Genomic DNA, 26,965 nt, shown 5'->3' with positions numbered 1-26,965 from the left:
TCTCATTCTTTTCCTTTCCCCGTGCCAGCTGGCTCAGATCACTGAGGCAGCTGCAGCACTCCTTCCTCTATCCTTCTTCCAGGGATCTCACTCCTCGCTGACCTCCTGTCAGACTGACTGACCTGTCATCCTAAAACATTCCCACTCTTTTATGTATTCTAACTCCACCCACCTCCCAGCACGTTTAGTGTTCCAAGCAGGGAGCCACCAAAGGTGCTCTGCTACCCTCTGAGCAAGGAACCGCAATGTGGCTTTGCTGAACTACTCTGTTGTGTGGGGTGCGAGTGTTGGAGCGTGGTCAGGAACCTCCACCTTACCTGGATGGTGGGGCACCACACCTTAGGAAAAGGTGCAGTACCTCTGTGGCGACTGAGCCTCAGGGGCGCCACATACACCCCTGTTTAACATAGCACATCCGCGGGCTGCAAAGCAAACAAAGTTACAATACAGGAACATACAAAAATTTTTGTAATGCTGAGTAAACATTTCTTATACTAAACTTCCCAATATGAGAGGCACGGTTTCTTGAACGTTGCAAACAATTCTTAATTAACTATCTAAATCCTAAGTCAAAAGTGCAATTGTTAATACCATGCGTAATTCAAAGTGCTTTGGTCTGTTACTCACTATCACTTCAGTATTCTTCATCAACACATTTCTTTTCTGTTACTCTACACATTCTCTTACTCTCTTTTAACTCTGGGTGATAACCGTGGTGCCTGATTCATCACCTACATTTTCAATTCTTTATTCAAATCTCTCATCTCTATATCAAAACATTCTTTATTCGATATAAAAGCTATTTACTGTCATAAAGCACAACATTATCAAATACTTTACATTAAAACTTTTCAATAATTCTTGTAAGTGCTGGACACCGCTCCCAGCCGGGATTTCTTGCAGTGTCATTTGATTGGAGTCATGCTCCAAATGAGGTAGACATCATCTTCGAAAAGTGTCCATGTAAAACCAAGAGAGGGCACCTAAAGAGGCGCAACTATTTACAACAACAGTTTTGGATCATACAGCGTTCATGATCTCCTCAGTTCCAAATAGAAAGGCTGTCAGTTGTCAGATGGTAGCTTGGCAACTAGCCCAGTTCTCCTCATCCTCCCGTTCCTCCCGGGACCGATCTAGGCTGGTCTTGTACCGCGGTGCCACCGTCAGGGGTTCTGGTATTTCCCCCCGGGGACAGTCATCCCGGTCCCAGACCAGGTCTAGCATGACCTGGCCAGCCACTGCAACCATGGTACACCCCAGGGCCTTCCCAGGTGGGGGGACATCAGACGTACCTGGGGCCTCCTGGCGGTGTGGTCCCTGCTCTGATGCAGGCATAGTGACAGTGGGCGCTGGTTGGTGAGATACGGGGGACAGCAGTGAAGCTGATGGCGGCTCCGGATCCGCGGGGTTCTCTGTAGGGACCTGCGCAGTCGCGTCAGGTCCGGGCAGGAGCTGCTCTTCCTCCACTTCGGCTCCCGGGGCCTCATACAAGTCCTCTGGTGGTGGCAGCAAGGGGGCTTCGGATGCTGCCGGTGGTGTGATGGCGGCGGCAGGTTCCACGGAATCTGCCTGGGGAAGCTCCGGTGCAGCAGCGGCGGTCACCGCAGGTGTAGGCCCCTCCTGGGCGCGTTGCCAGTTCAGCCTCCACAAGGCCTCCTGCCGCAGCCACAGACGGCACGTCAGCTGGGCAATTTCGTCCTCCAGCAGTTGGCGGTTCATCCTGGATACGGGGTCGGAGCCTTCAGCCATGGCGCCAGGGAGATCTGAGTCAACCTCCGCGCGCTCCACAGGCCTCCTTACTACTCCTTCCAAAATGGCGTTCTGGCGTTCTTCTTCCTGCCTCGGCCCCTTTCCCGCCACTGGCTTCTGCCCCTCCTTCTTGGGGCGGCGTCTTCTTCCAGCGCCTCCATACCAAGCCAGTATACGAACCCCTCGGGGGGTGGGCCATGTTGCTGTCACATAGTAATTCAGGCAGGGGAGGCCCAAGACTGTTCGCGTTCTTTTCCTAGGACCTCCCATATCGTCACGCCCTTCTTCGCCGTGCCAGCGGCCATTTTTAATGTTCATTTTACAGTCTATTAAATTGGGTCTTCGGCACATCTTCAAAAGTTTTAAGTCTTAGGCACACAGAACCCGATGGCATCGGGTTTCGTCATCCTGTTCGTGACGCCAAGTTGGGTCGCCCTCCCAGGGCTGTGGGGTACTTGCTACCGGGCCAGTGTCAGGGCGATGTGTCATAGCAGCGGTGATCCGGTCCATGGCCCTGGGCGCCCAAGTAATGGGGGATAATGTAATGGGTTGAATGAATAGTTCGTGATGCCACCTGTGGTGTTCGGCAAGCGAGATGTTAAGCCGACGCTGCGTGCAGATCCACTGGGGCTGGTGGTGTGTTGCAGCAGAGATGGTGAAGCTCCCCACAGGTGGAGCTGTAGCCCCAGGGCAGTGTAGATGTAAGGGGTTGAGGAGAGGCGCAAGCGGTGTAGGAGCTGGTATCCAGATGGAGCGGTGCTGGGTGTGTTAGCGCAAGTATGAATGGAGGACACCAGGGCTTGAAGTTCCAAAGCTTTACTCACAGTCTGTAGTGCCCGCTTCCGTGCCATGTCCTCCAGGTCAGGGACCCAGCCAACCTCCAGGCAAGATGGAATGCTCCCTTCCACACTCCACCAACATGTGCCTTTCTGAACGTCTCCTCTATAGCGCCATAAAGTGTGAAGATCTCCTAGTACTGAGTTACACTGGAGTTCCTCCTTACAAATGTTCCCAAGAACTCTACTTGTACGGCAGACAGCTGTAGCCTGCTTCGGGGACTCTCTACTCCTGAGTCCCGGCTCTCTATCCAAGTTGCTGTTGTGCCCCAAGTCTTAGATGGGAGTAGAGCATTTACAGCCTACTACTCCACCGGTGTCTGCTGCAGAACCATTAGTGTCCATACAACCTCGGGGACCGGCCCCGACCTTGCGCTTAGAACCTATAGGCAGGGTTCTCTCCTCTAACCCACGTCCTCTCTGTTCTCTTTTACTCCTTTGTTCCGTACTTGTCTTTCTCTCTTATGGAAAATCAGGTTACAGTTCAATGTCTTTCTCCTTCTTTTCTTTTCCCCGTGCCAGCTGGCTCAGAACACTGAGGCAGCTGCAGCACTCCTTCCGCCATCCCTCTTCCAGGGATCTCACTCCTCGCTGACCTCCTGTCAGACTGACTTCCAGACTGACTGAGCTGTCATCCTAAAACATTCCCACTCTTTTATGTATTCTAACTCCACCCCCCCTCCACCATATGCAGCCCCATTCACCCCCCTCCATCATTTACAGCCCCCGCACCCCCCTCCATCATGTACAGCCCCCGCACCCCCCTCCATCATATGCAGCCCCATTCACCCCCCTCCATCATGTACAGCCCCATATACCCCCCTCCATCATGTACAGCCCCATTCACCCCCCTCCATCATGTACAGGCTCAGCCCCCACACTCCCCTCCATCATGTACAGCCCCCGCACCCCTCTCCATCATATGCAGCCCCATTCACCCCCCATCATGTACAGGCTTTGCCCCCGCACCCCTCTTCATCATGTACAGCTGCCCCATTCACCCCCCTCCATCATGTACAGCCCCCGCACCCCCGTCCATCATATGCAGCCCCATTCACCCCCCCATCATGTACAGGCTTTGCCCCCGCACCCCTCTTCATCATGTACAGCTGCCCCATTCACCCCCCTCCATCATGTGCAGCCCCCTCACCCACTGAATTCATTTAAAAAAAAAAAAAAGTTTCCCATACTTACCTCACAGCCGCTCCCCAGCAGCGCCTCTCTTCATCCAGCGTCCAGGTACATGTCGGCGTCTGCGCGATGACGTCATTGTGCAGGCCCGACACCTGACCCAGAAGTAGAGAGAGGAGAGGGAGCTGCGCAGCCATCAAGGTGACAGCCGTGCACAGCACCTGGCCCGATCCACTGTGACGTGGGCGGCTGTGTCTGCTGCCGGCTGCGTCACAGAGCAGAGGGCACGGTTGCACTCAGTACCGGAACGCGGCTCTGAATCTCCCCGGTTCAGGGAACCGGCTGCTTTTTTAACAAGCGGTTCCACCGAACCGGGGAGAACCAGCTGAATTCCACCCCTGGTCGCATGACCGTAGGTTCTACAGAATGTGATCCGGTTTTCTCAGATGTGGAGAATTGATAAAAAAAGTTTCTGCGTCTTCTCTGTTCTGTCAGTCCGTGAATATTGGACCGAAATCTGATCTCATCCAAACGCAGTCCTGTATTTGCCACAGACCCATAGAAATGAATGGACAAGTGCCATCCGATTAGGCAAATCACGTATGCTGTCATTCATTCCTTGGACCCACTCGGTCCAAGGAAAAAAATTGGACATGTGCATGGCCCCATAGAATAACATGAGGATGACAGCCATGCATCAAACCATGATAGCACTCATCGGATTTTTATGGTTGTGTGCACGAGCCCTAATCCCCATAGCCTTCAATAGGACATCTGTTTATCAAATTCCATGGAAAGTGTAAGCCCCAGGTTCCAGTTTTGGGAACTGTACCTATCACACATTTACAGCATATGCAGTAAAAATGTAAAAAAAAAATGTATAAGAAGAGAATACTGTATATTTTTACCTATAAGTGAAAGCTAGACTTTCTAATTCTACTTGGTTAATGAAGGTAAACTTACCCTAGCACAACCTGCTCCGAGTCCTCACCTGTTATGTAACCTGTCCCACTTTATTTGTTCTCTGGCATCAGGATAGGTCAATATTAGATATTCTGATTTCTGTCTCATAGTTGAGCCACCAGGTTAGCTGGCGAAATGCAAGTTTTTGAGGTTGCTTCATTTGATAAGACTTTTTTCAGCAAGTGATTTTTTTTTTTTATCGACAATGTTTCCTATTGTATTTACTACTAGTTAAAGTAAAAAAAAATAATATACAATCACTTTTGCAAGCAATTATTGTGCTATCTAGCATGTATGATCACTGTCAGCTGCTGCTGCCAGTTACCCTACAGCCAGACACAGAATTGTGAGAAGACAGAAATGGCTCCTCCCCATAGACTTGTAAAGGATAATTCTTTATATACAGTGAAGAAAATAATTATTTGATCCCTTGCTAATTCTGTAAGTTTTCCCACTGACTAAGACATGAACAGTGTATAATATTAAGGGTAGGTTAAACCCTTTCTGACATCAGACGTACTATCCCGTCCATGGGACTCGGGCCCCTATGCCCATGGACAGGATAGTACGTCTAGCGCGATCAGCGGCGCCCACGTGGTGAGCGCCGCTATTCGCGGCCGGATGTCAGCTGATTATCACAGCTGACATCCGGCACTATGTGTCAGGGGCGGTCACGGACCGCCCCCGACACGTTAACCCCTTGCACACCGCGATCAAACACGCTCGCGATGTACCGGGGGTTAAAGGGAAGCTTCGGCAGGGAGGGGGCTCCCTCCGTGCTTCCCTGAGCCCCCCACGGCAGCGCAATGTGCAGCACTGCTGCGGGGGGCTCCTTGCCTGCAGGTCCCCGGATCCAAGATGGCGACGGGGACTTTCGGGGGCCTGCAGGGAGCTGGCTTCCTCAGTGCCTGCAGAGCGCAGGCATGAGGAAGTCTGATTCTATGCCTGTGACAGATCGCTGATCTGTCACAGTGATCTGTGATGTGACAGATCAGCGATCTGTCACATGACAGCTATGTCCCCCCTGGGACAATGTAATAAAGTTAAAAAAAAAAAATAGTGTAAAAATAATTTTAAAAAAAATCGCTAAATAAATTAAAAAAAAAAAATATTCCCTAATAAATTCATTTTGTGGAAATAAAAAAAAAAACAATAAAAGTACACATATTAGGTATCGCCGCGTCCGAAACGACCTGCTCTATAAACCTGTCCCATTAGTTAACCCCTTTGGCGAACCCCTTAAAAAATAAAAATAAAAAAACAAAGCAAAAAATGATTAATTATCATACCGCCGAACAAAAAGTGCAATAACGCACGATCACAAAGACGCATATAAATATCCATGGTACCGCTGAAAACGTCATCTTGTCCCGCAAAAAATGAGCCATAATACAGCATCATCAGCGAAAAAATAAAAAAGTTATAGCTCGCAGAATAAAGCGATGCAAGAATAATTATTTTTTATATAAAATTATTTTCATTGCATAAAAGCGCCAAAACATAAAAAAAGACATAAATGAGGTATCGCTGTAACCGTTCTGACCCAAAGAATAAAACCGCCTTTTACTTTTACCGCCTTTCAATTTTACTGCACGCGGAACGGTGTAAACGCACCCCCCAAAAGAAATTCTTGAAATGCTGGTTTTTGTTCATTCTGCATCACAAAAATCGGAATAAAAAGCGATCAAAAAAGTCACGCGCCCAAAAATGGTACCAATAAAAACGTCAACTCGTCCCACAAAAAAATAAGACCTCACATGACTCTGTGGGTCAAAATACCGAAAAATTATAGGTCTCAAAATGCGGTGATGCAAAAACTATTTTTACAATAAAAAGCGTCTTTTAGCGTGTGACAGCTGCTAAAAATAAAAACCCGCCATAAATAGTAAATCAATCCCCCCGTTATCACCCCCTTAGTTAGGGAAAAATAATAAAATTTAAAAAAAAGGGCTAGGGTTAGGGCTAGGGCTGAGATTAGGGTTAGGGGTGTGTTGGGGTTAGGGTTGTAGTTATAATTGGGGGGTTTCCACTGTTTGGGCACATCAGGTGCTCTCCAAACGCAACATGGCGTCTGATCTCAATTCCAGCCAATTCTGCGTTGAAAAAGTCCAATGGTGCTCCTTCCCTTCCAACCTCTGCCATGCGCCCAAACAGTGGTTTACCCCCACATATGGGGTATCAGCCTACTCAGGACAAATTGCAAAACAACTTTTGGGGTCCAATTTCTCCTGTTACCCTTAGGAAAATAAAAAATTGGGGGCAAAAATATCATTTTTGTGGAAAAAAATATGATTTTTTATTTTCACGCCAGGACGTTATAAACTTCTGTGAAGCACTTGGGGGTTCAAAGTGCTCACCACACATCTAGATAAGTTCCATGGGGGGGTCTAGTTTCCAAAATGGGGTCACTTGTGGGGAGTTTCAACAGTTTAGGCACATCAGGGGCTCTCCAAACGCGACATGACACCCGCAAACCATTCCATCAAAGTCTGCATTCCAAAACGTCACTACTTCCCTTCCCAGCCCCGACGTGTGTCCATACAGTAGTTTTCTCCCACATATGGGGTATCAGTGTACTCAGGACAAATTGGACAACAACTTTTGGGGTCCAATTTCTCCTGTTACGCTTGGGAAAATAAAAAAAATGGGGACTAAAAGATCATGTTTGTGGAAAAAATATGATTTTTTTATTTTCACGCCCGGGCGTTATAAGCTTCTTTGAAGCATTGGGAGGTTCAAAGTGTTAGGAACGCACGAGATTATAAAATATTAGCAGGTGCGTTCGCAGCCCGGGGTCCACCGTGCAGAGGTGGTACACTGCTGCTAGATAATGGCGGAACAATTAAGCGGTGTGAAAACAGTCACACGTGGGTTACGTCAACCAATGTGAACAAGAGCGAACTCTGTTAATTCACAGAGCCGCATGACCGCTGAACGTAGATGCCGGAGCCTGTTTAGCTCACAGAGCCTGGCCAAAAGAGCACACAGTGTACGGCCACAGAATTCTATCCCAAGGACACGGGGTTAGAGTCCCTCTAGGCCCACTGAGCGCGCGGTGTCGCTGCCGCGAATGCCGCTATAGACGCTGGCTAAGGAGTGTGGAGTACGTGCACTGAGGCGTGCCGAGTCACTGGTGAGGACTAATGCCTGACTCGAACTCTGACCTACCTACGCCTAAGCCTGGGCGCTAGCAGGCTAGGCTGCACAACACATGCGTACCAAGGGTAGGGGGTTCTTAATGAGTCATTCACCAGAGACATTCATACGTGCATACATCACTCACTCCTCATAGTCTAGAAATACAGTCTATCCTAGCGCATGGCCGAGAGGCCATGCGAGCCTTTTATAGCCGCAAGCGTCCGGGACCTTCCTGGCTTCTCGGATGGGCCAATCTGAACACGAGCAGGACCTGAGCACGTGACCTTCGATCTCCAATGGGAGATCACTCCACGGGCATGCTCAGTGGCCCGACATGGGGACTTAGTCCCTGGAGAATCTCGCTGCTGAGCAGCATGCACTGCCATAGCTGTGCCAGAGGTGGCAGCAGCAAGCAAACCCACCGAGCTGGTCTGGGCAGAGCGGCAGGACCGACAAGTTTGCTGAGCAACCTCCTCTGCGGCTGGAGAGGAATGTGAGACCGCCAGAAGCAAGGCTCGGGATTCCCGCTGTGCAGCGACAGGAACCCGACACCTTACATTACCCCCCCCCCAGGGCACCCGCCTCGCTCCGCTCAAATTCTGCAACAAGAAGAAGAGCGTGGATGTTCTCCACCGGCTCCCAGGTCCGAGCCTCTGGACCATGATCCTTCCAATCCACCAAATAAAACTTTTTGCCCCACATCATCGTGCATTCCACAATGGCATTGACCTCAAACTCGTCAGACGACAGGTCTGATGTCTCGGCAGATGGCTCAGAAAACCGGGACATGTGAACCGGCTTAAGGAGGAACACATGAAGTGTGTCAGAAATGGCCAAGTGTGGTGGAAGGGCCAGATGGTAGACCACAGGATTGATCGGCTCGAGGACCTTGAAAGGGCCAATATAGCACGGTGCGAACTTAGCGGATTCAACCCGCAGCCTGATGTTTCGGGCAGAAAGCCACACTAAGTCACCAGGGACAAAGGTCAGAGCAGGACGCCTGTGTGCGTCAGCGGAGGCCCTCATTCTCTCCTTGGAGGCCCAGATAGCATCCTGCGTGCGATCCCAAATGTCACATGCCTCCACCGCCCAGTCTGCCACCCTAGAGTCGGTGGATGACACGGGCATGGGCATGGGGACGTGCGGATGCTGGCCGTAATTTAAGAGGAATGGGGTCTGACCGGTGGAGTCGGCCACAGCGTTGTTTGTTGTGAGCTCATTTTCGAGTTTGCCTCTGGCTTCTGGTGAGGGTTATGGAGCTGGCTGTGCTGACAGAGAACTCACTATTCCTCTATCTGGACTCCCTCTGTTGGTGAAGGGAGGTAATGAAGCTGATCTAAATGGCAGAGACCGGCCACCTGAGGAAGAGGACTGTGATTGGCATCAGGAGTTTCTGATTGGATTTAAGGCAGCCGACTCCCTAGTTTCTTGCTGGTGATTTTTCCTGACTGTGGCTCCTGGTTTCCAGTTTGGTTCCTGCCTTCCTAAAGCTAAGTTTTCTCTGCTATTTTTCTTATGAGTTTTTGTCTGGTTTACTTAGTTTTTGTGTTCAGCCAGCCCTGGCTGGGACTGGGCTGAATCCCCATTTTGTCTCTGATCAGTTGATCTCTTTTGCTCTGTCTTCAGAATATACCTGAGTGCTGATATAGTGATTTGAAGTCTAGCGACTTCAGGGCCTTTTTCTATCAGACGTGTTGGACATTCTTTTTGGCAGGGTTTTTTGCGTGATTGCAGACAGCAGCTTTTCTTTCCTGTCCTTTTTAGTTAGTGTGGGCCCCATCGTTTGCTCAGCCTATCTTTCTACCTGTGTCTGTGTTTTCATCTTGTTTCACCGTCAATACATGTTGGGGGCTGTCTATTGCTTTGGGGTCTGCTCTGGGGCAGTTTAGATTTCCCCTTCCTTTCTTTAGGCTTATTTAGTTCTCCGGCCGTGACGAGGCGTCTAGGACCACCATGGGAACGCTCCACGGCTACTGCTAGTTGTTGTGGTTAGGATCAGGGGTCTGCAATCCGCTAGTTACCAACCTCTCTAGTTTTCTGGGTTTAGCTTGCTTTTTGTTTTTTCCTCCTTGGTGACTCATTCATAACAGAATCACCAGCCATACCGCAGATTCTAGGGTACTCAAAAGCAGGAGAGAATTGTTAAAAAAAAAAAAAGGAAAAAAAAAGTGTCAGAATTTTTTTTTTTATATGTATATTTTCTCCTCTTTTTCTCTGGGGCCGTAGGAGGATTTTTTTTTTTATGGAGATTAAGCAATTGTCTGATCGTGTGGAGCAGCTCACTGCTGAAGTGCGGGGAATTTCCGCCTATCTCACTCATTCACATGGTGTTGAACCAAGGATTCCTGCTTCTGATGTGTTTTCTGGAGATCGGTCTAAATTTTTGAATTTTAAGAATAATTGTAAATTATTTCTTGCCTTGACGCCTATCTCATCAGGGAGCTCTGCGCAGCAGGTTAAAATTGTTATCTCCTTGCATCGCGGCGATCCCCAGGATTGGGTGTTTTCTTTGACACCTGAAGATCCTGTTTTGACTAATGTGGATGCATTTTTTCAAGCCTTGGGGTTGTTATATGATGAACCTAATGCTATTGATCAAGCTGAGAGAGCCCTATTGGCTTTGAACCAGGGTCAGGATCCTGCAGAGTTATACTGTCAGAAATTCCAAAAGTGGGCAGTCCTTACTACATGGAATGATAGTGCATTGACAGCTCTCTTTCGGAAGGGTTTGTCGGAGACTTTAAAAGATACTATGGTGGGATTTCCTGTTCCCTCTGGTCTTGACGATTCTATGTCATTAGCCATTCAAGTTGATTGGCGTTTACGTGAACGCAAGACTACACGGGAGGCGCTGCCACATTTTGAACAAATGTCTGAACCTATGCAATGTGATGGAGATTTGTCTAGGGCACAACGTCAGAAGTTTAGAAGGCGTAATAAGCTGTGTTTTTTCTGTGGAGATGCCTCTCATGTTATTTCTGTCTGCCCTAAACGAGAGAAACGTTTTGCACACACATTTGCTGTGGGTGGTGTACAACCTAAGTTTCTTTTGGCAATTACTCTGATCTGCTCCTTATCCACATTTTCCGCGAAGGGTTTTGTGGATTCAGGAGCGGCCTTGAATCTAATGGACTTGGATTTTGCTAAATGTTGTGGTTTTCCTATGACACCTCTGCGGACGCCTATTCCTTTGAGGGGTACTGATGCTACTCCTTTGGCGAAGAATAAACCTCAGTTTTGGACCCAGGTGATAATGCGGGTCACCCCAGACCACCAAGAAAATTGCAGATTTTTGGTGTTGCATAATTTACATGATACCATTGTTCTGGGTTTTCCCTGGTTGCAAATCCATAATCCGGTTTTGGATTGGAAATCTGTGTCTGTGGTGAGTTGGGGTTGTCGGTGTGCTCTTGGTGACACTCCTGTTTTTCCACCTCTCCCCAGTTGCATGATGTTCCTGACTATTTGGCTGATTTTTATGATGTATTTAGTGAGAGCAAGTCTGCGTCTTTGCCTCTTCATAGGAGTTATGACTGTGCAATTGAGTTGAGACCTGGGTGTAAATTTCCCAAGGGTCGACTTTTCAATTTATCTGTACCGGAACACGAGGCTATGCGATCTTATATTAAGGAGTCGTTGGAGAAGGGTCATATTAGACCATCCTCTTCGCCCATAGGTGCTGGGGTTTTTTTTGTGGCCAAGAAGGATGGTTCATTAAGGCCTTGTATTGACTATCGTTCCCTCAACAAAATTACGGTTAAATTTCAGTATCCATTACCCCTGATTTCTGATTTATTCTCCAGAGTTAAAGGTGCTTGCTGGTTTACTAAGCTTGACCTCAGGGGGGCGTATAATCTTATTCGCATCAAGCATGGGGATGATTGGAAGATGGCGTTTAATACTCCGGAGGGACATTTTGAGTACCTGGTGATACCTTTTGGGCTCACTAATGCCCCTTCTGTCTTCCAATCCTTCATGAATGATATTTTCTGGGACTTTGTGGATAAGTTTTTGATCATCTATATGGATGATATTTTGATCTTTTCCAGGGATTGGGATTCTCATGTGGAACATGTTCGGACTGTGTTCCGGATTTTGAAGGAGAATTCCTTGTATGTTAAGGGATCAAAGTGCCTTTTTGGTGCACAGAGGATTTCATTTTTGGGATTTATTTTGTGTCCGTCAACTATTGAAATGGACCCGGCCAAGGTACAGGCCATTTATGATTGGGTTCAACCCACTTCTTGAAGGCTCTCCAGAAGTTTTTGGGTTTTGCTAATTTTTATCGTAAATTTATAGCTAATTTTTCTGGTATTGCTAAACCACTGACTGATTTAACTAAGAAGGGTGTTGATGTGCTGAATTGGTCTTCAGAGGCTGTTTCGGCCTTTCAGGAGCTGAAGCGGAGGTTCACTTCTGCCCTGGTTTTGCGGCAACCTGATGTCTCACTTCCTTTTCAGGTGGAGGTAGACACTTCACAGATTGGTGCAGGAGCTGTTTTGTCCCAAAAACATCCGGTGACGTCTAAAATGAATCCCTGTGCCTTCTTTTCCCGAAAGTTCTCCCCATCTGAACGCAACTATGATGTGGGGAATCGGGAATTGTTAGCCATGAAATGGGCATTTGATGAGTGGAGACATTGGTTGGAGGGAGCTAGACATCAAGTTGTGGTCCTCACTGACCACAAGAATTTGATTTACCTTGAGTCGGCCAAACGCTTGAATCCTAAACAGGCTAGGTGGGCCTTGTTTTTAACGCGTTTTGATTTTTTGGTCTCCTTTCTTCCAGGCACTAAGAATGTTAAGGCTGACGCCCTTTCTAGGAGTTTCTTTGCTGATTCTCCTATTGTGACCAAGCCTACTACCATCCTAGGTGAGGGGGTAGTTCTTTCTGCCATCTCGCCCGATTTGAGACGTGCTCTGGAAGAATTCCAGGAGGACAAACCTGAGCGTTGTCCTATGGGAAAATTGTATGTTCCTGACCAGTGGAGGAAGAGAGTGATGTCTGAAGTTCATTGCTCCGCATTGGCTGGTCATCCAGGTATTTTTGGTACCAGAGATTTGGTGAGTCGGTCTTTTTGGTGGCCCGCCTTATCTCTTGATGTCAGGAATTTTGTGCAGTCCTGTGGGACTTGTTCCCGGTCAAAACCCTGTTCTCGCTCTAGTGGGTTGTTCATGCCCTTGCCGGTGCCTAAGAGGCCATGGACCCATATTTCAATGGATTTTATTTCTGATCTTCCAGTCTCTCAGAGAATGACTGTTATCTGGGTGATTTGTGATAGATTCTCTAAGATGGTCCATCTTGTACCACTCCCAAAGTTGTCATCTTCCTCAGAGTTGGTACCCTTGTTTTTACAACAGGTGGTCCGGTTGCATGGGATTCCTGAGAACATTGTATCGGACAGAGGAGTTCAGTTTGTTTCCAGATTCTGGAAAGCCTTTTGTTCCAAGCTGGGAATTCAGTTGTCCTTCTCCTCTGCGTTTCACCCTCAGACGAATGGGCAGACGGAGAGAACAAACCAGACTTTGGAGTCCTATTTGGGATGTTTTATATCTGCTGATCAGGATGATTGGGTTTGATTTTTGCCCTTGGCCGAATTCGCTTTAAATAATAGAGCTAGTTCTGCCACCTTGATGTCGCCCTTTTTCTGTAACTTTGGGTTTCATCCTCGATTTTCTTCAGGGCATGTGGAATCTTCAGCCTGCCCAGGTGTTGACACTGTGGTAGAGAGAATGCAGCAGATTTGGGACCAAGTAGTGGATAAGTTGTCTCTCTCCCAGGAAAAGGCCAGCGGTTTTCTAACCGACATAGGACCATTGGTCCCCGGGTTTAAAGTGGGCGATATGGTTTGGTTGTCATCAAAGAATATCTCTATGAAGGTGGCTTCTCCAAAGTTCAAGCCAAGATTTATTGGACCTTACAAGATTTTGGAGATTCTTAATCCGGTTTCTTTTCGATTGGCTCTTCCTGTTACGTTTAAGATCCATAACGTGTTTCATAAGTCGCTGTTGAAGAGATATGTTGAGCCAGTAGTTCCTATGGCTGCACCTCCTGACCCTGTATTGGTTGAAGGTAATGTGGAATATGAGGTAGAGAAAATACTGGATTCTCGTCTGGCTAGATGGAGACTCCAGTATTTGGTCAAGTGGAAGGGTTATGACCAGGAGGACAATTCTTGGGTCTCTGCCTCTGATATTCATGCCGATAGATTGGTTCGTGCTTTTCATGGGGCCCATCCTGATCGGCCTGGTGGCTTGGATGATGGTTCGGTGACCCCTCCTCAAGGGGGGGTACTGTTGTGAGCTCATTTTCGAGTTTGCCTCTGGCTTCTGGTGAGGGTTATGGAGCTGGCTGTGCTGACAGAGGAATAGTGAGTTCTCAATCTGGACTCCCTATGTTGTAATAAAGCTGATCTAAATGGCAGAGACCGGCCACCTGAGGAAGAGGACTGCGATTGGCATCAGGAGTTTCTGATTGGATTTAAGGCAGCCGACTCCCTAGTTTCTTGCTGGTGATTTTTCCTGACTGTGGCTCCTGGTTTCCAGTTTGGTTCCTGCCTTCCTAAAGCTAAGTTTTCTCTGCTATTGTTCTTATGAGTTTTTGTCTGGTTTACTTAGTTTTTGTGTTCAGCCAGCCCTGGCTGCGACTGGGTTGAATCCCCATTTTGTCTCTGATCAGTTGATCTCTTTTGCTCTGTCTTCAGAATATACCTGAGTGCTGATATAGTGATTTGAAGTCTAGCGACTTCAGGGCCTTTTTCTATCAGATGTTTTGGACATTCTTTTTGGCAGGGTTTTTTGCATGATTGCAGACAGCAGCTTTTCTTTCCTGTCCTTTCTAGTTAGTGTGGGCCCCATTGTTTGCTCAGCCTATCTTTCTACCTGTGTCTGTGTTTTCATCTTGCTTCACCGTCAATACTTGTTGGGGGCTGTCTATTGCTTTGGGGTCTGCTCTGGGGCAGTTTAAATTTTCCCTTCCTTTCTTTAGGCTTATTTAGTTCTCCGGCCGTGACGAGGTGTCTAGGACCACCGTGGGCATGCTACTAGTTGTTGTGGTTAGGATCAGGGGTCTGCAATCCGCTAGTTACCAACCTCTCTGGTTTTCTGGGCTTAGCTTGCTTTTTTGTTTTTTCCTCCTCGGTGACTCATTCATAACAGCTGTTCAAAGCAAACTCCACCCACGGCAGCATGGATGCCCAGTCATCCTGCCTGGCCAAGACAAAATATCGCAGATATGTCACCAGGGTCTGGTTGGCTCTCTCAACCAACCCGTTCGTCTCAGGATCATAGGCCGAGGAGAGATTTAGCTCGATGCTGAGCAGAGAACAGAACTCTCTCCAGAACCGAGACGCAAACTGAGGACCCCGGTCGCTGACAATCTTATCCGGCATGCCGTGCAGGTGGAAGACATGTTTAATAAACAACGCTGCCAGGCCCCATGCAGAAGGTAGCCGCGAGAGTGGCACCAGATGCACCATCTCGGAGAAATGATCGGTGACCACCCAAATGACTGTGCTGCCACTGGACTTGGGCAGACCCACCACAAAGTCCATACCGACCATCTCCCAGGGCCTGTCTGCTACCAGCAGGGGATAGAGTAACCCAGTGGGCCACTGCCGAGAGGACCGACTCTGGGCGCAAGAGACGCACGCCTGAATATAGTCCCTGACGTCACAGGCCATATGTGGCCACCAGTACGTCCTTGCCAGGAGATCAGAGGTCCGCTTGGTCCCAAAATGTCCCTCCACCCTGGGCGAATGAGCCCAAGAAAGGACCTCCGGTCGCAGATGGGCAGGGACAAAAGTCTTGCCTGGAGGTACCGACTCGAGAGCAACCAGAGCCACGGTCCTCAGGCTCTCCGATGGGCCTATCAGCCGAGGCTCCTCCTCCTCCAATGACACCACGGGGCGAGAAAGAGCGTCATTCCCGGACGTTCTTCTCCCCGGAGAGAAAATGCAGGGTGAAATGGAATCGGGAGAAGAACAAGGACCATCTGGCCTGGCGAGAATTCAGCTGCTGGGCTGTCTGTAGATAGACCAAATTTTTGTGGTCAGTGAACACCTGGAAAGGGTGGCGAGCCCCCTCCAGGAGGTGTCTCCACTCTGAGAAGGCCAGCTTCATTGCTAGCAACTCCCTGTCCCCTATGGAATAATTCCTCTTCGCCGGTGTGAAGGTCTTAGAGAAGAAGAAGCATGGGTGCTTCCGACCTTGCGCGTCCTTCTGGAACAGGATCGCTCCAGCACCGACGGAAGAGGCATCCACCTCCAGAATGAAGGGCTTATCTACATCGGGGCGATGTAGAATGGGAGCGCTAGCGAAGTGGGATTTAATAATGGCGAAGGCCTTGGAGACAGTTTCCGACCACAGTTTGGGGTTTGCACCCTTCTTGGTGAGGGCTACCAAGGGCGCTACCAAAGTTGAGAAATGGGGGATGAATTGGCGATAGTAATTTATGAACCCCATAAAGCGCTGCGCCGCTTAGAGAGAATGGGGTTCCTGCCAAATCCATCACCGCCTGTAGTTTGGCAGGATCCATGGCCAACCCCTGGGCCGAGATGATATAGCCCAGGAAAGGCAAGGACTCCTGCTCAAACACACATTTCTCCAACTTGGCGTAAAGGTAGTTTGCCCGCAGGAGATTGAAAACCTTGCGAACATCTCTCCGGTGGGAGTCAATATCTGGAGAGTAAATGAGAATATCGTCCAGATAGACTACTACCGAGGTGGTAAGCATATCCCGGAAGATGTCATTCACAAAGTCTTGGAAGACTGCTGGAGCATTACATAGCCCGAAGGACATCACCAGGTATTCATAGTGCCCATCTCTGGTGTTAAATGCTGTCTTCCATTCGTCCCCCTCACGGATACGAATCAGGTTATAGGCTCCTCGCAGATCAAGCTTAGTAAACACTCTTGCTCCCCGTAGCCTATCAAACATTTCCGATATTAGGGGTAGAGGATACTTGTTCTTAACAGTTATGGCGTTAAGACCCCTGTAATCGATGCATGGATGTAATTCTCCGTTCTTCTTGTGGACAAAGAAGAATCCCGCTCCCGCCGAAGACACCGACTTCCTAATGAATCCTCTTGCCAGATTCTCCCTGATATACTGAGACATGGCCTCTGTCTCTGGGAGAGATAAGGGGTAGACTCGACCCCGAGGAGGCTCAGCACCGGGCAAGAGGTCAATAGGACAGTCGTAAGGGCGGTGCGGCGGAAGGGTCTCCGCCGCCTTCTTGGAGAAAACGTCTGCATACTGCTGATACGGCTTGGGAAGCGAGGAGAGATCTGCAGGAACCTCAGAGATAGTGACCTGTACGCTGTCCCTCAGACACCTCACCTCGCAGGACTTGCTCCAACCGAGGATTTTTCCGGAGGACCACTCTATGTGAGGAGATTGAGCTCGTAACCAAGGACCCCTTAGGAGGACCTCGTCGATACCTTCGGGCATGACAAGAAGAGACAGCATCTCCTGATGGGAAGGAGACAGTGAGAGTCTCAGTGGAGCCGTGTGGTGGGTGATTTGGGACGGGAGTGTCGCACCATTCACTACTCTGATAGTGACGGGTTGAGGTAGCAGGACCAGGGGGATTGCATGTTGTTGGGTGAAGGCAGACGACATGAAATTGCCCTCCGCTCCAGAGTCCACACAAACCTCCACAACCAGAGTGGAAGAATCAAACTCTAATGCCCCTTTAAACAGGAGCTCGGAGGAGAAAGTCACTGTGTCTAGTAGGCCCCCTCCGATAACCACTAGACGAGAGCGTTTCCCGGCCGCTGTGGGCACTGGTTAGCAAGGTGCCCAGTCTGCCGACAATGGGAACAGACTGAAGGTACCCGCGCGGACCGGACCCTGGACCCCGTGCAGGATACCTCCATGGCCTCTGGAGGCTCAGGCGGCTGACCGGGAGGTTTCAGCGGTCTAGCAAAATTAGGAGCCAACCTATATTGTCGGCGTGACTTGGAGCGCTCCAGCCCTCGCTCAGTGAAGCGAATGTTAATTCGGGTGGAGACAGTAATGAGCTCCTCCAAAGTGGTGGGCACCTCCCTGGTGGCCAGGGCGTCTTTAACATGACCAGCCAGACCTCTCCAGAATATAGGTATGAGAACCTTATCTGGCCACTTAAGCTCTGAGGCCAGAGTTCTGAAGAGGATGGCATACTGACTTGACCAGAGATGAACCCTGGGTTAGGGCCAGCAACTGAAGTGCGGTGTCGTGCGTGACCCGAGGCACCAGGAACACCTGCTTCAGAGTGACCAGAAAATGGTTGGCACTCTGTACCAGGGGATCTCCACACTCCCACAGCGGGGTGGCCCACTCCAAGGCCCTGCCCCACAGAAGGGAGATGATAAAACCCACCTTGGCCCGCTCAGAGGGAAATCGTGTGGCCAGCAACTCCAGGTGAATGGAGAGCACTGACTCACAAAACCCCTGCATGAAGCACTATCACCCGAGAACTTCTCGGGCAGCGGGAGGCGAGACAAGGTCGGGGCAGGGCTGGCCATGGAGACACGGGCGACAGCCTCTGTAGCTGCTTGAACAGAGACAGAGGTAACATCCGCAGCTGAGGTGGAATGCTCTAGCGCTGCCAACCTACCCTCCAGCTGCTGGATGTATCTATGCAGTCATTGTTCGTCCACCATTATTAGCCAGACCCTGGCGCTAGGATGATGTTAGGGCTGGCGGAACGCACCAAATTATAAAATAGTGGTAGGTGCGTTCGCAGCCCGGGGTCCACCGTGCAGAGGTGGTACACTGCTGCTAGATAATGGCGGAAGAATTAAGCGGTGTGAAAACAGTCACACATGGGTTACGTCACCCAATGTGAACAAGAGCGAACTCTGTTAATTCACAGAGCCGCACGACTGCTAAACATAGATGCCGGAGCCTGTTTAGCTCACAGAGCCCGGCCAAAAGAGCGCACAGTGTATGGCCACAGAACTGTACCCCAAGGACACAGGGTTAGAGTCCCTCTAGGCCCACTGAGCACGCGGCGTCGCTGCCTCGAACTCCGCTATAGATGCTGGCTAAGGAGTGTGGAGCACGTGCACTGAGGCGTGCCGAGTCACTGGTGAGGACTAATGCCTGACTCGAACTCTGACCTACCTACGCCTAAGCCTGGGCGCTAGCAGGCTAGGCTGCACAACACATGCGTACCAAGGGTAGGGGTTTCTTAATAAGTCATTCACCAGAGATATTCATACGTACATACATCACTAACTCCTCATAGTCTGAAAATACAGTCTATCCTAGCGCATGGCCAAGCGGCCATGTGAGCCTTTTATAGCCGCGAGCGTCCGGGACCTTCCTGGCTTCTCGGATGGGCAAATCTGAACACGAGCAGGACCTGAGCACGTGACCTTCGATCTCCAATGGGAGATCACTCCGCGGGCATGCTCAGTGGCCCGACATGGGGACTTAGTCCCTGGAGAATCTCGCTGCTGAGCAGCATGCATTTTCATAGCTGTGCCAGAGGTGGCAGCAGCAAGCAAGCCCACGGAGCTGGTCTGGGCAGAGCGCCAGGACTGACGAGTTTGCTGAGCAACCTCCTCTGCGGCTGGAGAGGAATGGGAGATCGCCGGAAGCAAGGCTTGGGATTCCCGCTGTGCAGCGACAGGAACCCGACGCCTAACACAAAGTGATCACCACACATCTAGATAAGTTCCTTAGCGGATCTAGTTTCCAAAATGGGGTCACTTGTGGGGGGTTTCCACTATTTAGGTACATCAGGAGCTCTCCAAAGGCAACATGACACCAGCAGACCATTCCATCAAAGTCTGCATTTCAAAACGTCACTACTTCCCTTCCGAGCCCCGACGTGTGCCCATTCAGTTGTTTTCTCCCACATATGGGGTATCAGGGTACTCAGGACAAATTGGATAACAACTTTTGGGGTCCAATTTCTCCTGTTACCCTTGGGAAAATAAAAAAATTGGGGACTAAAAGATTATGTTTGTGGAAAAAATATGATTTTTTTATTTTCATGACTGGGTGTTATAAGCTTCTATGAAGCACTGGGGGGTTCAAAGTGCTCACCACACATCTAGATAAGTTTCTTAGGGGGTCTAGTTTCCAAAATGGTGTCATTTGTGGGGGGGTTTCCACTGTTTAGGCACATCAGGGGCTTTCCAAACGCGGGATGGCGTCCAATCCCAAATCCAGTCAAAAAAGTAAAATGGCGCTGCTTCCCTTCCGAGCTCTGCCACGCGCCCAATAGTGGTTTACCCCCACATATGGGGTATCAGCGTACTCAGGACAGATTGCACAATAACTTTTGGGGTCCTGTTACCCTTGGAAAAATAAAAATTGAGAGTGAAAAGATAATTTTTGTGGAAAAAATATGATTTTTTAATTGTACGGCTGTACGTTATAAACTTCTGTGAAGCCCTTGTGAGTTCAAAGTTCTCACCACATATCTAGATAAGTTCCTTGGGGGGTCTAGTTTCCAAAATGGGGTCATTTGTGGGGGGTTTCCACTGTTTAGGTACATTAGGGCCTCTCCAAATGTGACATGGCGTCCGATCTGAATTCCAGCCAATTTTGCATTGAAAAAGTCAAACGGCGCTCCTTCCCTTCTGAGCTCTGCCATGCGCCAAAACAGTGGTTCCCCCACATATCAGGTATCAGCATACTCAGGACAAATTGCACAATAACTTTTGCAGTCTAATTTCTCCTGTTACCCTTGGTAAAACAAAAAAAATCGGATCTGAAGTAATTTTTTTTGTGAAAAAAGTTAAATGTTCATTTTTTTTTTAAACATTCAAAAAATTCCTGTGAAGCACCTGAAGGGTTAATAAACTTCTTGAATGTGGTTTTGAGCACCTTGAGGGGTGCAGTTTTTAGAATGGTGTCACTTTTGGGAATTTTCTATCATTAAGACCCCTCAAAGTGACTTCTAATGTGATGTGGTCCGTAAAAATAAAATGGTGTTGCAAAAATGAAAAATCATTGGTTAACTTTTAACCCTTATAACTTCCTAACAAAAAAAAATTTTGGTTCCAAAATTGTGCTGATGTAAAGTAAACATGTGGGAAATGTTACTTATTAAGTTTTTTGTGTGCTATATTTCTGTGATTTAAGGGCATAAAAATTAAAAGTTGGAAAATTGCAACATTTTCAAAATTTTCGCCAAATTTCCATTTTTTTCACAAATAAACGCAAGTTATTTGAATGAAATTTTACCACTAACATGAAGTACAATATGCCACGAGAAAAAAATGTCAGAATCACCAGGATCCATGGAAGCGTTTCAGAGTTACTACCTCAAAAAGGGACAGTGGTCAGAATGGTAAAAATTGGCCCGGTCAAATCACCCTTGGGGTAAAGGGGTTAATATTAACATTGAGAGATAGAAAATCACATTGTATAAATTCTATACATTTATTTGCATTTTGCAGTGAGAAATAAGTATTTGATATCCTACCAACCATTAAAGAGTTGTGGCTCCTACAGACCAGTTAGATGCTCCTAATCAACTCGTTACCTGCATTACAGACAGCTGTCTTACATAGTCACCTTTATAAAAGACTCCTGTCCACAGATTCAATCAAACTCTAACATCTACAACATGTGCAAGACCAGCTTTATAAGGATGAACACAGACCTGCACAAAACTGGAATGGACTACAAAACCATAAGTAAGATGCTGGGTGAAAAGGAGGTGGGTCGCCCCGTCCCAGGGCTGTGGGGTACTCGGTACCAGGCCGGTGTCAGGGGGATGTGTCACAGCAGCAGTGAGCCGGTCCGTGGCCCTGGGCGCCCAATGATGGTTGTTTATGTACAGTTTATATGAATAGTTTGTGACGCCACCTGTGGTGTCCGGCAAGGGTGGTGTTAAGCCGACACTGCATGCAGATCCTCTGGGACTGGAGTAGCTCCCCACAGGTGGAGTTGTAGTCCCAGGGCAGTGTAGGGGTGACAATGGAGGAGAGGCGCAGATGGTGTAGGTGCTGTTATCCCAAATGTAGCCGTGCGGGAATAACTGGAGGACACCAGGGTTCCAAAGCTTTACTCACAGTCTGCTGTTCACACAGGTGCCTGCCTCCGCGCCGTGTTCTCCGGGTCAGGGCTCCAGCCAACCTCCAGACAAGATAGGATTCTCCCCACCATCACTCCGCCAACATGTACCTTCCTGAACGTCTCCTCTATGCGCCTTTAAGTGTGAAGTACCCCAGTACCGTGGTTCCCTGGAGTACCTCTTGTCTCGGGTTCCTAAGACCCTTACTTGTATGACAGACAGCTGTAGCCTGATCAGGGATCTCTATCTCCAGAGTCCCGGCTCACTATTAAGGTGCTGTTGTGTCCCAAGTCTATGATGGGAGTAAGGCGTTAGCGGCTCACTACTCCACCGGTGTCTGTTGCTGGATATGAAAGTTCCGATCAACCTCGGGGACCGGGCCCCGGCCTTTGCGCTCTGGATTGGAAGGGTTATCTATCTTTCTTCAACCTGCTTCCCACCGTCCTTCTGTCTCCTTCGTTCCGATCTGTTCTATCTTTCTTATGGAATCTGTAGTCTCAAGTCTACGTCTCTTCTCCTTCTCTTCCTTCCCGTGCCGGCTGGCCCAGCTCACTGGGGCAGCTGCAGCACTCCTTCCTCCATCCCTTCTTCCAGGGATCCTCACTCCTCACTCAGTGACTTCCTGACTGACTGACCTCTAATTCTACACTTTCCCTCTCGTTTATATCTAACGCCACCCGCCTCCCAGCACATCTTGTGTTACGAAGCAAGGGACCACAAAAGGTACTCTATTACCTTTCCAGCATGAAGCATGGATGGGCCCCTGCTGAACTATCCTGTGTGTGGGGTGCAGGTGTAGGAGCGTGGCTGGGAGTTCCCACCTTACCTGGATGGTGGGGTACCACACCTTAGGAGAAGGTGCAGTACCTCTGTGGCGACTGAAGCCTCAGGGGCAGCACAGAGGCAACTATTGGTGCAATAGTAAGAAAATGGAAGAAATACAAAATGACTGTCAATCGACATCAGTACAGACCCCCTCCCCTTTTATCATGTACAGCCCCCGCACCCCCCTCCATCATGTACAGCCCCATTCACCCCCCTCCATCATGTACAGCTCCCGCACCCCCCTCCATCTTGTACAGCCCCCGCACCGCATTCATCATGTACAGCCCCATTCACCACCCCATGTGCAGCTCCATTCACCCTCCCTCCATCATGTACAGTCAGCTCCATTCACCCCATCCATCATGTACAGCCCCCGCACCCCTTCTACCATATGCAGCCCCATTCACCCCCTTCCAACATGTGCAGCCCCATTCACCCCCTCCATCATGTACAGCCCCCGCACCCCCTCTACCATATGCAGCCCCATTCACGCCCCTCCATCATGTACAGGCTCAGCCCCCACACCCCCCTCCATCATGTACAGCCCCCGCACCCCCTCCACCATATGCAGCCCCATTCACCCCCCTCCATCATGTGCAACCCCATTCACCCCCCTCCATCATGTACAGCCCCCGCACCCCCCTGTACCATATGCAGCCCCATTCACCCCCCTCCATCATGTACAGGCTCAGCACCCACACCCCTCTCCATCATGTACAGCTGCCCCATTCACCCCCCTCCATCATTTACAGCCCCCGCACCCCCCTCCATCATATGCTGCCCCATTCACCCCCTCCATCATGTATAGCCCCATAAACCCCCTTCCATCATGTACAGCCCCCGCACCCCCCTCCATCATATGCAGCCCCATTCACCCCCCTCCATCATGTACAGGCTCAGCCCCAGCACCCCCTTCCATCATGTACAGCTGCCCCATAAACCCCCCTCCATCATGTACAGCCCCATAAACCCCCCTCCATCATGTACAGCCCCATTCACCACCCTCTCATGTACAGGCTCAGCCCCAACACCCCCCTCCATCATGTACAGCCCAATTCACCCCCCTCAATCATGTACAGACTCAGCCCCCGCACCCCTCTCCATCATGTACTGCTGCCCCATTCACCCCCCTCCATCATGTACAGCCCCATAAACCCCACTCCATCATGTACAGCCCCATTCACCACCCCCTCATGTACAGGCTCTGCCTCCGCACCCCTCTCCATCATGTACAGCTGACCCATTCACCCCCTCCATCATGTGCTGCCCCCTCACCCACTAAATTCATTTAAAAAAAAAAGTTTCCCCATACTTACCTCACAGCCGCTCCCCAGCAGCGCCTCTCTTCATCCAGCTTCCAGGTACATGTCGACATCTGCGTGATGATGTCATCGCGCAGGCCCGACACCTGACCCAGAAGTAGAGAGAGGAGTGAGAGGGAGCTGCGCGGCCATCAAGGTGACAGCCGTGCCCAGCACCTGGCCCGATCCACTGTGATGCGGGCGGCTTTGTCTGCTGCCGGCTGCGTCACAGAGCAGAGGGCACGGTTGCACACAGTACCGGATCGCGGCTCTGAATCTCCCCGGTTCAGGGAACCGGCTGCTTTTTTAACAAGCGGTTCCACCGAACCGGGGAGAACCAGCTGAATTCCACCCCTGGTCGCATGACCGTAGGTTCTACAGAATGTGATCCGGTTTTCTCAGATGTGGAGAATTGATAAAATGAATGGACAAGTGCCATCCGATTAGGCAAATCACGTATGCTGTCATTCATTCCTTGGACCCACTCGGTCCAAGGAAAAAAATTGTACATGTGCATGGCCCCATAGAATAACACGAGGATGACAGCCATGCATCAAACCATGATAGCACTCATCGGATTTTTATGGTTGTGTGCACGAGACCTAATCCCCATAGCCTTCAATAGGACATCTGTTTATCAAATTCCATGGAAAGTGCAAGCCCCAGGTTCCAGTTTTGGGAACTGTACCTATCACACATTTACAGCATATGCAGTAAAAATGTAAAAAAAAATGTATAAGAAGAGAATACTGTATATTTTTACCTATAAGTGAAAGCTAGACTTTCTAATTCTACCTGTTTAATGAAGGTAAACTTACCCTAGCACAACCTGCTCCTCACCTGTTGTGTAACCTGTGCCCACTTTATTTGTTCTCTGGCATCAGGATAGGTCAATATTAGATATTCTGATTTCTGTCTCATAGTTGAGCCACCAGGTTAGCTGGCGAAATGCAAGTTTTTGAGGTTGCTTCATTTGATAAGACTTTTTTCAGCAAGTGATTTTTTTTTTTATCCACAATGTTTCCTATTGTATTTACTACTAGTTAAAGTAAAAAAAAATAATATACAATCACTTTTGCAAGCAATTATTGTGCTATCTAGCAAGTATGATCACTGTCAGCTGCTGCTGCCAGTTACCTTACAGCCAGACACAGAATTGTGAGAAGACAGAAATGGCTCCTCCCCATAGACTTGTAAAGGATAATTCTTTATATACAGTGAAGAAAATAATAGTTATTTGATCCCTTGCTAATTCTGTAAGTTTGCCCACTGACTAAGACATGAACAGTGTATAATTTTAAGGGTAGGTTAACACTGAGAGATAGAATATCAAAAGTAAAATCCAGAAAATCACATTGTATAAATTCTATACATTTATTTGCATTTTGCAGTGAGAAATAAGTATTTGATATCCTATCAACCATTAAAGAGTTCTGGCTCCTACAGACCAGTTAGATGCTCCTAATGAACACGTTACCTGCATTACAGACAGCTGTCTTACATAGTCACCTTTATAAACGACTCCTGTCCACATATTCAATCAAACTCTAACATCTATAACATGTGGAAGACCAAAGAGCTTTATAAGGATGAACACAGACCTGCACAAAACTGGAATGGGTTACAAAACCATAAGCAAGACGCTGGGTGAGAAGGAGACAACTATTGGTGCAATAGTAAGAAAATGGAAGAAATACAAAATGACTGTCAATCGACATCAGTACAGCCCCACTCCCCCTTTATCATGTACAACCCCGCACCCCCCTCCATCATGTACAGCCCCTGCACCCCCCTCCATCATGTAAAGCCCCCTTCACCCCCCTCCATCATGTACATACAGCCTCCGCACCCCCTCCATCATGTACAGCCCCATTCACCCCCCCATCATGTACAGCTCCCGCACCCTCCCTCCGTCTGTAAATGCCCTGCTCCCATCTAAGACTTGAGGGCACAACAGCAGCTTGGATAGAGAGCCGGGACTCAGGAGAAGGGAGTCCCCGAAGCAGGCTACAGCTGTCTGCCGTGCAAGTAAGGTACTTGAGAACATCTGTCAGGAGGAACTCCAGTGTATCTCAGTACTAGGAGATCTTCACCCAAATAGGCGCTAGGAAGGAGACTGCACAGCCCTTCTGCGGAGAGAGAATCCTGAGCTGCTTCCAGGCTAGCCTGCTCCCATACCATCTGTAATCAGGACCCTGGACTGCATTTATCAAGTAAAGGTACAGAAACTGTAACCGCTGTGTCTTTGTCTGCTTCCTACCCTTACGGCACTGCTACATCCCCGTGCCAGCCACATCTACACTGCCCTGGGACTACAGCTTCACCTGTGGGGAGCTTTTACATCTTTGCTGCACCATACTATCAGTCCCAGTGGATCTGCATGTGGGTCGCCCTCCCAGGGCAGTGGGGTACTCGGTACCGGGCCGGTGTCAGGGGGATGTGTCACAGCGGCGGTGATCCGGTCCGTGGCCCTGGGCGCCCAATCAATGGTGGATTAAGTAATAGTTTGAATGAATAATTCATGACGCCACCTGTGGTGTTCGACAAGTGAGGTGTTAGGCCGACGCTGCGTGCAGATCCACTGGGACTGATGGTGTGTTGCAGCAAAGATGGTGAAGCTCCCCACAGGAGGAGCTGTAGTCCAAGGGCAGTGTAGATGTAGTGACACTGAGATGGTGTAGTGTCTGGCGCAGGAATGAAAAAAGGACACCAGGGTTTGTAGTTCCAAGGCTTTACTCACAGTCTGTAGTGCACACAGGTGCCTGCCTCTGTACTGTGTCCTCCGGGTCAGAGACTCAGCCAACCTCCAGGCAAGATGGAATGCTCCCTTCCAACACTCCGCCAATGTGTGCCTTTCTGAACATCTCTTCTATAGCGCCTTTAAGTGTGAAGATCTCCTAGTAGTGAGTTACACTGGAGTTCCTCCTTACAGATGTTCCCAAGAACCTTACTTGTACGGCAGACAGCTGTAGCCTGCTTCGGGGACTCCCTTCTCCTGAGTCCTG

The sequence above is a fragment of the Dendrobates tinctorius genome, unplaced genomic scaffold (genome assembly GCF_039654945.1).
Source record: "Dendrobates tinctorius isolate UK_male_01 unplaced genomic scaffold, ASM3965494v1 ptg000147l, whole genome shotgun sequence".
Lineage (NCBI taxonomy): Eukaryota > Metazoa > Chordata > Amphibia > Anura > Dendrobatidae > Dendrobates > Dendrobates tinctorius.
Note: the sequence above shows the minus strand (reverse complement) of the source record.